Here is an 11643-nt window from a genome sequence, read left to right on the forward strand (position 1 = left end):
GATAATCTTGTGTTGTTCCTGATCTTAGAAAAAGCAGCCAGTCTTCTGATGAGCTCTTTTGACCTAAAAACTCGATTGTGTCCTCAATTATGACTTTTCCTCCTTCCATTCCTTTTGGAATTCTTACTATTGGGAAGTTAGATCTCTTGAATCTGTCATTTAAGTGTTTCATTTTATCAGTGATAATTTTCATTTCTTTCTTTTGTACTCTGTCTGCTTGTGAAGTAATTTTTTTCATTTGATCTTCTAGGGCCTGAGTCATCAAACTATGGCCTGCAGGCCCACTCCAGCCTGCCACCTGTTTCTGTAAATAAAATTTTATTGCAACACAGTCACATCTATTCATTTGTGGATTGTCTATGGCTCCCTTTAAACTACAATGGCCTCATAGAGTAGTTATGACAAAGACTGAATGACCTACAAAAAGCCAAAAATATTTATTATCTGGCCCTTTGCAGGAAAAGTGTGCCAACCTTAGTTTTAGATTAATGTCTTTTCTGTTTTTCACTACCTCTAATTAATTTTTTCCAATTTTGAAATAATAATGCTTATTCCCAAGAATTACTTTATGTTCCTATATTGCTTTCATGCAAGATTTTTTTTTTTTTATGATAGTCACACAGAGAGAGAGAGAGAATGAGGCAGAGACATAGGCAGAGGGAGAAGCAGGCTCCATGCACCGGGACCCCGACGTGGGATACTATCCCGGGTCTCCAGGATCCCGCCCTGGGCCAAAGGCAGGTGTCAAACCTCTGCGCCACCCAGGGATCCCATGCAAGATCTTTTTGACTCTCTATCATTCCCTCCATTGGCCATGCCACTTGCTGACCACTCAGCTTGGGAGAACGTCATGTAAGGAGATCGAAGCCTTCAAATTTCCCAAGTCCCCTAAAATGTGTGCTCAGAGGCCCAGGCCTCCTGGCCCTACAAAGGCCTGGCTGTCAGGATCTCTAAGCAGGTGTGAGAGAGCTGACAGGGAGGAGTGGCCAGGGAGTTTCTTCCCCAGGGATGACAGTGGACACCACGGCAAGCTGGGACCTGATCTCCCGGGCTGGGAAGGCCCAGGGAGGTTGGGCATCCCTAAGGTGCGGCTGGGTGGGGCATTCTTTCCCAAAAGCCTTGGGGCTCCTGGGAAACAGTTATCAGCAACTCTCTCCAGGGTTGCTGGCTAGGGTGACCTGAGGGATGCACTTGGCTCGGTTTTCTGAACTTAATTAAGTGGGAACACTCAGGCAGCCTGGGATAGCAGGATGGAGCTCCAGTCTCCTCCCGAAAAGCAGGCCTTCTCCCACCTGGGTCCTCAGTCTGCTTCTCCCATTGCAAAGAGTGCCTCTAAGAAGTTGACCTCTGCTGGAAGGGGTACCCAAAGTCCCCCTCTCTAGCCCCCCAACACACAGCTGACCAAGCTGCCCCTTGGTTGGTCCAGGCCTTTGAGACACTCATCAGGAAGCTGGAGTCATCCCCATATGACCACTACAGGCCCCTCTCCCAAAAGGTGCCCCTTCCTGAGCCTTCAAAGTGAAAGATGATCTTAAGGAGGGTTGCTTTTTGAGGCCAGTCATCCTTGAGTGTGGGGAAGGCAAAATGGGATAGAAGCAATTTCTGTTTCCTGCCAGATGGAAGAGCACAGGCAGGAGCTGTGGCTTCCAAAATGTAATGCCTGCAGGCTTGTCCCTACCTCCTATAGGCACTGTTTGGATGAGGGCAAAGAGCCCACAAGGTCTCCTCACTTCTATGCTGTAACAGACATGGGGTCAAAGAGGAATAAGACCTGCTTGCTGCCCTCCCAAAGTTCAGTCTTGTGAGGGAGTTGGCAAGTAAAAAGACCATCCAATATGGGATGGTGAAGGTGTGATGGGTCTGACCCCCCAAGCCCCAAAGCAGTTTGGAGGATGGTGCATGCAGCTCTGTGGGAAGGGGGCGCTGAGGGGTCTGGGAGAGAGGTGACACACTGGGTGGGAGTTGAAGGTGGTCTGCCAGGTAGACAGAGGCAGTGTGCTGGGCCTCAGCAAGGCAGAGACATATAGGTGCTCAAGAAACCTTGAATGAAGGAGTGCTTGAAAACAAACTGTGTTATATTTAAGGAAAACACTGTTGGTAATAAGTGAGTTGGGCAATGAGGTTAATGGTGTGAGGGAGGATTTTCAAAAAAAGGTGCAGTGTTACGGGTGGTCCCCAAGGTCAATAAGATACCTGTCATCTTCAAAGAAGCACATCTTCACTTTGGGTTCTGGCATGAATTAGTAATTTACTTATGCTGTCAATATAAATCAGACACGGTCTTGTTGGTGAATCATCAAAAGCAACTGTGTTTCTTTGGATTATTGGTGGTGAGTGAGGTTTGTTTTGGCAACACCAAGAGAGAGAGAAGATGGTCCACAGGCTTGGTTCCTCAAGAGTGACCCCAGGATGGAAAAGCTTCAAGAAACAAGGAGGGATCAGGGGATTATGGAGGCAGTCCTGAAACTTGGAATGTGTGTTCATCTGGCTCTTTATCTGCTGGTCCGTGTCATCACCAGGCTTCAGTTTCACCCTCTGGACAGGAGGTTAGACAAATACCCATTGAGCATTTCCTGGTTCTTTTATGTGTCTGCGGCTCTACGACGAGCCTGGGCTAACAGCAGAAAGCCTGTCTTTCCTGCCTCCCCCACAAATGGGAAAACCAGTCTGGGAGGGCCTCCCAGTTGCCCCATGGGTAGTCGGCCTGGCTATGTGCCCTACACCCAAACACCTCATGTGTCATAAAGTCACTGACTTTGGTGAGCAATCTTTCAAGTCCAAGGACAGGCGACCTCCAGAGACAAATCATATCGGGGTCACACATGTCAAAAATAATGTTAATTTTCTTTTTTATCAGAAGAATGTAAAACATGAATTCATGTACCTTTAAGGAATAAGGACAATTGGAAATGTGCTAAGTAGATTGGTTTCAAAACCTGCATGGTTAAGGGGGAGGGGAAGGAGAGGCAGGAGTGAGGCTGCTGGTAGAGGGTGGAAAGGCTCTTTTCAGGAGCCTACGTTGTGCTGTTCCTCAGCAGTGCCTACAAGAATGTAGGAGTCCCATCTGTGGGGTGAGAAAGGCAGGCTCAGAAAGGTCTACACTGCTGGTGGAGCAGCAACACATGGAGCTCTCCTTCATCAGCATCCTGGGCTGGGTAGGCAAAACCCAACACCCATTCGTGGAGAAGCAGGGCTCCGCTTAGGGCGCCAGGAGTCCCTACCTGCCCTCCCCAGCCCTTCCTGCTTCTCATAAAGCCCTCTGAGGAACAAACCCCAGATCCAAGAAATGATCTCGCCAGGAGCCCAACTGCTGATCTTGTGAATTCACTGAGTGATGTTGGAGCCCTTTTACTTTCTTGGTATTCCATACCCCCATCTTCTACCAACAGAAGGATTTGCAGGTCCTTTCCAGTATCACTATTCTCTAGTCCTCCTGTCTTTATTGTTCCAGGATATTGGGAGTTAGTGGGAAAGGCTGACAAGGGGTGCATGCCCCTCACCTTTGATGCTACTGTTCTACAGTAAATATACTACCAACATGGTCCGGTGACCCTTTTCCAGTTACAGGGCAGTCTCAACTTGTCAGACTCCAAGGCAGCAGGGAGGTCAGAGTGGGCCACAAGCTTCAATTTAAACCAAGTTGGGAATAAACAGGCCAATATCCCGGAGGGCCTGGGAGGGGGGGGGGGGTGTTCACCCACAGCCAGAAATGCACTGACCAAGGGTAACACTGCCTCTGCAGAGCAACCTGCATGTCTCCAAGTGCCCCGGAGCTTGTAGTGATGTTCAGTGTCTAACACGTCTCCCCTATAGCAGAGAGCCACCTCTGACCCTGGCAGGAGAAAGACAAATAAGGCAAGAAGGAGCCTAAACTCTCTCCACCTGCTAACAGGACTATGGGGGATCGATGTGATCTTTTCGGTTTGAAGACTCCAGCCCAAACAAATAGGGAGAAAGTGAAAATGTGACAACCAGTCACTAAGGAACTCATGACAAGTGGATGGTGAGGGAGAGGCAGGGGGTAGGGAGGGGAAGAAGCACCTGGAGACCCACCCTGCCACCAGTGAGAAGTGCGTCCAACTACAGCGGACTAGAACGATTGGAGTCAGAGAAATCCTGGCTGGAGAACTAGCTCCCCCACCTCCTATATCTTGGGCAAAATCACATACCTCACAAAGCCTCTTCATGTGGGCCAGGAGTCAAATAGCGACCCTTTCCCGCCCTCTTGCTAAATGCCAGACTTCTCCAGACGCTTGATAGGCTCTTTTTTGGACCCAATCTTTAAGAAGGTAGCTATAGCTTCAGTGTTACTGTGACACACAGGAGAGGGAGCATCCACTGCAAGATTGGGAAAGCATGACCATCGGGGAGTGGGACCCCGAAAGGTCTCCAGGCAGCGGTGAGGATCGCGCTAACGTTCAGGAAGGACGCGAATTGGACAACATGCTTCATGCTGTGATTTTTCACAGGCTTGGTTTGGGGGCGCCGGATGGGGCTCCCATTGGGTTAGGGGAGGTCCTCCGGTCCCAGACCTGGTAAAGGGCTCGGTGGTCGGTGACGTCGAGCTCGCCCCCCTCCGCCGGATCCCGGCCGCCCGCCCCCGCGTCCGAGCACTTGGGGCGCGCCACCACTACAGCGGGAAGCCTCCGGCCGGGCCACCGACGCCCGCGCACTAAGCGCCCTGGGTGGATGCTGGGGGCGCCCCGCGCGGGGTGGGGCTCTGCGCTCCACGTGCCGACCTGGCGCCCCGCCCCCGGCCCCGCTCCGGTCGGCCTCCGTCTAAGCCCCGCCCCCCGCGGCTGGTCATTCCCGGGAAGCCCAATCCCCGCAGCGCGGCCCCTCAAGCTCCGCCCCGTCCTCGGCCCCGCCCCCGGCCCCGCCCCTCGGCCCGCCCCAATCGGCCTCCGCCTAAGCCCCGCCCCCGCGGCTCGTCCTTCCCGGGGAGCCCAATCCCCGCAGCGCGGCCCCAAGCCCCGCCCCCTCGCCCCGCCCCGCCTCCGCCTAAGCCCCGCCCCCCGAGGCGCGTCCTTCCCGGGAAGCCCAATCCCCGCAGCGCGGCCCCAAGCCCCGCCCCGCCCCTCCGGGCCGTCCTCCGCGAGAAGCCCCGCCCCTCGCAGCCCCTGGCTCAGGCTCCCGGAGGCGCGGGCGGTGGGGCCCCGCGCCTTTTGTGTCGGGCTCGGGCCGCGGCGCGCGCTCTCCCCGCGGCGGCCGGGGGCGGCGGGCAGCACGCGCACCCCCTCGGCGGGCGGAGGGGCCCCGTCGGTCCCGGCTCGCGGCGGAGCTCGCCCGCGCGCCCCCGCCCGCCCCCTCGGCGGTCCCCGCGCCCGCCCGGGCCGGCGCCCCGCGTCTCGGCGCGTGCACCCCTCCGCCCCCGCCCCTCCGCCCCCGGCGGCGCGCACACGCCGGCCCGGGCACGCGCCCGCCAAGATGGCAGGGGCCGGGGCCCAGCTGTCAGGCGCCGCCGCCGCAGCCCGTCCCCGCAGCTAGCGGCCCGGACGCCCGCCCGAGAAGATGCGCCCCCGCTGCCCCCCGCAGCCCAGCGAGACGCGGAGCCGCCGCGCCCGGGGCCGGCTCCCCCGCTAACGCCCCGCGCCCCGCGCCGCGCCCCCGGCCCCGCGCGCCCGCCCCGGCAGCGACAATGAGGTGAGTCGGGCGGGCGGCGCGGGGGCGGCGGCGGGGGGGCCTCGGGGCGGTGTGGGGGCGTCGAGGACGGCGGGCGGGGCGGGGGGGGCGGCGAGGGGGGCACCTGCGGGGCGGGGCGGGGCGGGCACCTGCGCGGCGGGGGGGCACCTGAGCGGCGGGACGGGCACCTGCGGGACGCGGGGGGACACCTGCGGAGCTGGGGGGGGACCTGGGGGCGCGGGGGCGGGGCACCTGCGGGGCGGCGAGGGGGGCACCTGCGCGGCGGGACGGGCACCTGCGGGGCTCGGGGGGGGGGCACCTGCGGGGCGCGGGGGCGGGGCACCTGCGGGGCGGCGAGGGGGGGCACCTGCGGGGCGGGACGGGCCCCTGCGGGGCTCGGGGGGGCCACCTGCGGGGCGCGGGGGCGGGGCACCTGCGGGGCGGCGAGGGGGGCACCTGCGCGGCGGGACGGGCACCTGCGGGGCTCGGGGGGGGGCACCTGCGGGGCGCGGGGGCGGGGCACCTGCGGGGCTCGGGGGGGGGGCACCTGCGGGGGGGGGAGCACCTGCGGGGCGGCGAGGGGGGCACCTGCGCGGCGGGACGGGCACCTGCGGGGCGGGGGGAAGACCTGCGAGGCCGTGGGCGGGGGCACCTGCGAGGCGAGGGGGGCGTCCAGGCCGGCGGGCAGGTGTGGCGGCTCCGGGCCGCGGCCCCTCGGCCTCCCTCCCCCACCCCTGACGGCGCTGCGAGCCGGGCTCCCGCTGCCCCGGGAGCAGATTTCCCTGGCCCGCTCCCCTCCCGCCCCCCTCGCTTGGCCTCAGGCGCTCCGGGGAAGTGCAGGACCCCCCCACCCCCCCACCCCAGCCGGGGCTCTGCGGGCGCCCCCGAGCCGGCATTCCTCCTCCAGAGGTAACCCGACCCTGCCTTGTGGGATCAGCACCTCCTTGCCTTTTTTCCTGTGTGATTTTACCTTCTGAACGCCCATCCCAGCCCATCCCATCGCACCTACGGTGTCTGTGGTTTCATCTTGCTTGTTTTCCCAACTTTATAGGAACGAAGCGATGCGATAAGTGTTCTTTTGTGTCTGGCTTCGCTCAGGTTGTTTTTGAGATTCATCCATTTTCTTATTGATCTGCAGTATGCCACTGTATGGGTGCATCACAGTATTTCCGTCACACTGTTTTGGTGGACGTTTGGATTGTGCCTTTTGGCCCTGCTGAATACACTTCAGTGCCTCCCCGTGCACTCCTGTCTGTGGAGTATATACCCAGCGGTGGAATTTCGGGGTCAAAAGATAGGCATATCTTCAAATTTAACAGAAAATACCAAGTTTCCAAAGTGTGTGACCGATTTACACTCCTTCCAGCAAGCGTGAGAGAGTTCTTGTGCTCTGCGTCCTTGCAAGCACTAGATATTGTCGGCCTTAAATTTTAGCCATCCTGGAAAGTGTGGAGTGGTATCTCCTTGTGGTTTTAAAATTGTAGTTTCTTGGGGCACTTGGGTGGCTCAGTGGTTGAGCATCTGATTTTGGCTCAGGTTGTGATCCCAGGGCCCTGGGATAGAGTCCCCATATCCAGCTCCCCGTGGGGAGCCTGCTTCTCCCTCTGCTCATATCTCTGCCTCTCTTTGTCTCTCATGAATAAATAAATAAAATCTTTTTTGAAAATTGTAGTTTCAAGGCAGCCCGGGTGGCTCAGCGGTTTAGTGCCGCCTTCAGCCCAGGGCGTGATCCTGGAGACCCAGGATGTAGTCCCACGTCAGGCTCCCTGCATGGAGTCTGCTTCTCCCTCTGCCTGTGTCTCTGCCTCCCTCTCTCTCTCTCTCTCTCTGTCTCATGAATAAATAAAATCTTTAAAAAAAAAAAAAAAAAAACAATTGTAGTTTCTCACGACTGATGAGGTCATGTTTACTTGGTAGCCTCTTTTATGAAGTGCCTGTTCAGATGTTTTGCCCAGTTGTTTTTTGGAGGGGGGTATTACATGTCTTTTCTCCCCTAATTTGTAGTTCTGTTCCAAAATCAGGAAGATCGATTCTTAAAACACCTTGCAGAAATCTTGCTATTTTGTGTTCAAATTAAGATCTGCAGTCCACTTCGAATTTGATTTGTGTAACTGTGTATGTGTGTGTAATTTTTCATTGATTTTGTGTGTGTGTGTGTGTGGAAAAGGGGGTTACATTTCATTTTTACCAGCATCATTTATTTTAGCACTGATCAAAAAGGTCACCCCCCCTTCCCCCCCCTCCCCCCGTAGCTCTTCAGTGCTGCCTTTGTCACTTTCCAGACTTCCATCTAGGACCATTTCTTTCCACCTGATGTATTCCTTTAGTGCAGGTCTGGGATTCTTACAGTGTTTGCAAATGTCATTATTTACATCACATTAAAAAAAATAGCTTAATTGAGATACAATTCACACAGCATAAAATTTGCTCATTTAAAGTACACAGTTCAGGGGTGCCTGGGTGGCTCTGCTGTTTGAGCGTCTGCCTTCAGCTTAGGTCATCATCCCAGCCTCCTTGGACAGAGCGCCACATCAGGCTTCCTGCTCAGTGGAGGGTCTGTTTCTCCTTCTCCCTCTGCCTGTGGCTCTCCCTGCTTGTGCCTGCTCTCTCTTTTTCAAGTAAATAAATAAAATCTTAAAAAAAAAAAAAAAGGGTATACAGGTCAGTTGCTTTTAAGTATCTTTAGAGTTCTGCAATGATTACCACGATCTGATTTTAGAACGTTTTCCTCCATTGTGAAGGTCCTTTTAGGTACTTACAGAATTCTTGGTTTGCCGTTGTTTTCCTTAAGCATTTCAAAGATACTTCATTATCTCTGACTTGGATTGTTTCTATTGAGAAGCCACTAAATCTGTCAATTCTCTTCAAAGTAGTCTTTTTCTCTGGATGCTTTTAAAATGTTTCTTTGTCTTTGGTTTTCAACTTTTCTGTGCTGTCCCTGATATTATTTTTTTTTTTACTTATAATTGGGGTGCTTAGGGCTTCTTGAGTCTGTATCCTGACATCTTCCCTTAGTTTTAGAAGTCACCAGCCATTAGTACTTCAAATATTGCTTCCGTCTCACCTTTTTTTCTGGGTCTGCAATTGCACATGTTAGATCATTCACTGGATTTTCTGTCTCAACCTTTTTTCTCTGTTTTCTATTTGTCTCTGTCCTTCATCCTGCATATCTCCTCACTTACTTTTTTTTTTTTTGGTCTGCTATAAATGATCTCTTAAACAATTAAGGGTGAGTTTCTTGGTTTGGGTTTATTTATTTATTTATTTATTTATTTTAGCATCCCACATGTGGCTCAGACTCACAACCCCAAGATCAAGAGTCACATGCTTTACCCCCTGAGCCAGCTAGGCACCCCTCAGTTGAATTTTTCATTTCAGTTATATATCTTTTAATTCTTTAATTTCCATTGGGTTTTCTTTTTATCTGTTTACCATTATCTGCCAAAATTATCAACCTTGTCTTTTATCTTCTTGAATATGGTATACATAATTATTTTAAAATTTGTCCAATTATGGCACTATTTGTGAGTCCTGTCCAAAGTCTGTTTTCTCTTGGTTTTCTTTCGTTTAGTCTTATCTCCTTATATACCTAGTTTTTGGTTGTTGTTTTTTTTTTTAATTTTGTGCTGGACATGGAATTTGCATAATTGTTAGTAGAAATCATTTGAGAACTAAGAGGATGTTTTCCTCTGCCAAAGATAATTCAGGTTTGCTTTTGTCAGGCGAAAGTGACACTTGGGACCTGGAGTCACTTCAATGTACTCTCAGGGGATCAAGCCATTTCTAAACTGAGATGCAGTCCCTGTGAGGCCTCGCATGTTTGGTTCACCTTTACTCCGTAAACCAACACCAAACTTTTAGCATTCCCTGCAGAATTGGCAAACATCCCCAGGGAAAAGTAGCTCTGACTACTGGGCTCACTTTCCCGAGTTTCTTATGTGTCTTCCTCCCCCAGGCCTCCAAGTAGATATTTATTATCTTTTTTCCCTGCTTTTCTGGTTCTCTTTAGCTGGAGATTGTTCTGATTTACTTAGTCAATGATTACTGGCAGTAAAACCCCCTCATGCCTGCACATTAGGGCAGTTTGAGTCAGTATCTGATTCTGCAGGAGATTTAAGCTAGCAGGCTACAGAGGTTATGAAGAATAATAACAGCTATTTTCTTGTGTTATGTCAACTATGTTAGATTATCTGTGAAATGCTCCTAGAATCAAGGTAATCTTAAAATTATCTTGGGTGATAAGGGTGGTATCTGGGTGGTGCAGTTGGTTAAAGCATCTGCCTTTGGCTCTGGTCGTGATCCCAGGGCCCTGGAATTGAGCCCTGAGTCAAGCTCCTTCTCAATGGGTAGCCTGCTTCTCCCTCTCCCTCTGCTACTCCCCCTGCTTGTACTCTCTCTGTTAAATAGATAAATAAAGTCTTTAAAAAATAATAATAAATCTTTATTCCCCCTTAATATATAATTAGTTGAAAAAAATGGCAGTTTAGTGTAGGTCATTCCTATGATGCAAAGGATTTTGGAAGCAGATACTCTCTTTTTTCCATATTTCTTTCTTTCTCTTGTTTTGATTTCCTTATTTGATAAAAATCACCCTTTATCTGGTCCTCTTAAATAGAACATTTAACCTTTTGATCAACAATAGCATAGGGCAGCCCGGTTGGCTCAGTGGTTTAGCGCCGCCTTCAGCCCAGGGCCTGATCCTGGAAACCTGGGATGGAGTCCCACGTCAGGCTCCCTGCATGGAGCCTGCTTCTCCCTCTGCCTGTGTTTGTGCCTCTCTCTCTCTGTGTCTCTCATGAATAAATAAATAAAACCTTAAAAAAAAAAAAAAAAAAAAAACAGCCACCAATGGAAGCCATTAAAATGCCACTACCAAGACTTGGGGAAAAAAAAAAAAACAATAGCATAATAGCATTCTCATATCCTATTCTTTGGGATCAGATAAAATGGCGTGACTGTAGAAATGAAGGTTTGTAAATGGCTTTTCCAAAATGAGCCATTCAGTCATTCTTTTTCTTTGTTTTTACAGAGATTTTTAAAAAAATGTTAACAGTTTACAATAGTTCTTTGTCACACTGTCTATAGTTAAACACCAATGCATGTATATTGACATGTACCTCAAGTACTTGGCTTTCACAGAAGGACCTAAATGAGTTTTCAGTTAGCAATAATCGTGCCTTGGATAAACCTCATTGGCTACGATACTGCCACTGCACAAAGCTGGGACCTAAATGAGTTAGGGAGTCATTATCTCTGTCGTCAACTCATTTGATTGGGATATTTATAAGCAACTTGCTTCATCCATGAAAAATACTTTGTTTTCTGTTCAATTGTGAGTTTTTTCAATTAAGATAACACATTATTTTTCTTGCTAGATAATCTCATGGGAGTATAGAAATGTGACCTGTTCAGAAAGGTCTGCAAGGTACCTTCCAAACTATCCCTTTTAAAGAGTGTCTAAGAAAGGCATAGGGCTCAAGATAAATTCCCATGAATAAACTGAACATTTGAGGCACATATTTTTCACAGATTTTAGGAAAAAGTCCTGTTGAATCAAACTCCTCAGATAATTAAGGTTGTATTCTGAGTTTTTTATTTTATAAACTATTGCCTGAATTCTTCCATTTTCCTAACAGACCTTAAGTATTTTCATGTCTTCATTCAAAAATCAATTTTTGAGGGCATACTGTTGCCTGATTCTGGATTAGGTGAGTAAGGGGTTGAAAAGAAGCAGACCTCCTCTCCCAAATAGACCCCATCCCTAAATGATTTACAGACATTTACTAGATCCCTTTCTTCATCCTTTGTAACTTAAAAACACCCCCCAATACATAGTATACAGTATATTTCTGTTTATATGCTTTAGTCGTTTATCCATTGGGAACATTCTCTTCTCTGAACATTTTTTTTTTTTTAAGATTTATTTATTTATTCATGGTAGACACATAGAGAGAGAGGCAGACACAGGCAGAGGGAGAAGCAGGCTCCATGCAGGGAGCCCGACGTGGGACTCGATCCTGT

General features: G+C 51.1%; 1 pseudogene; it reads right to left on the bottom strand.

Annotated features, from left to right (window-relative positions):
• Window positions 1-10665: 10665 nt before the first annotated feature.
• On the bottom strand, window positions 10666-10844 carry LOC119873145 (annotated as a pseudogene).
• Between the last annotated feature and the right edge of the window lie 799 nt (window positions 10845-11643).

Source organism: Canis lupus, chromosome 8, assembly GCF_011100685.1.
Source record: "Canis lupus familiaris isolate Mischka breed German Shepherd chromosome 8, alternate assembly UU_Cfam_GSD_1.0, whole genome shotgun sequence".
Classification (NCBI taxonomy): Eukaryota; Metazoa; Chordata; class Mammalia; order Carnivora; family Canidae; genus Canis; species Canis lupus.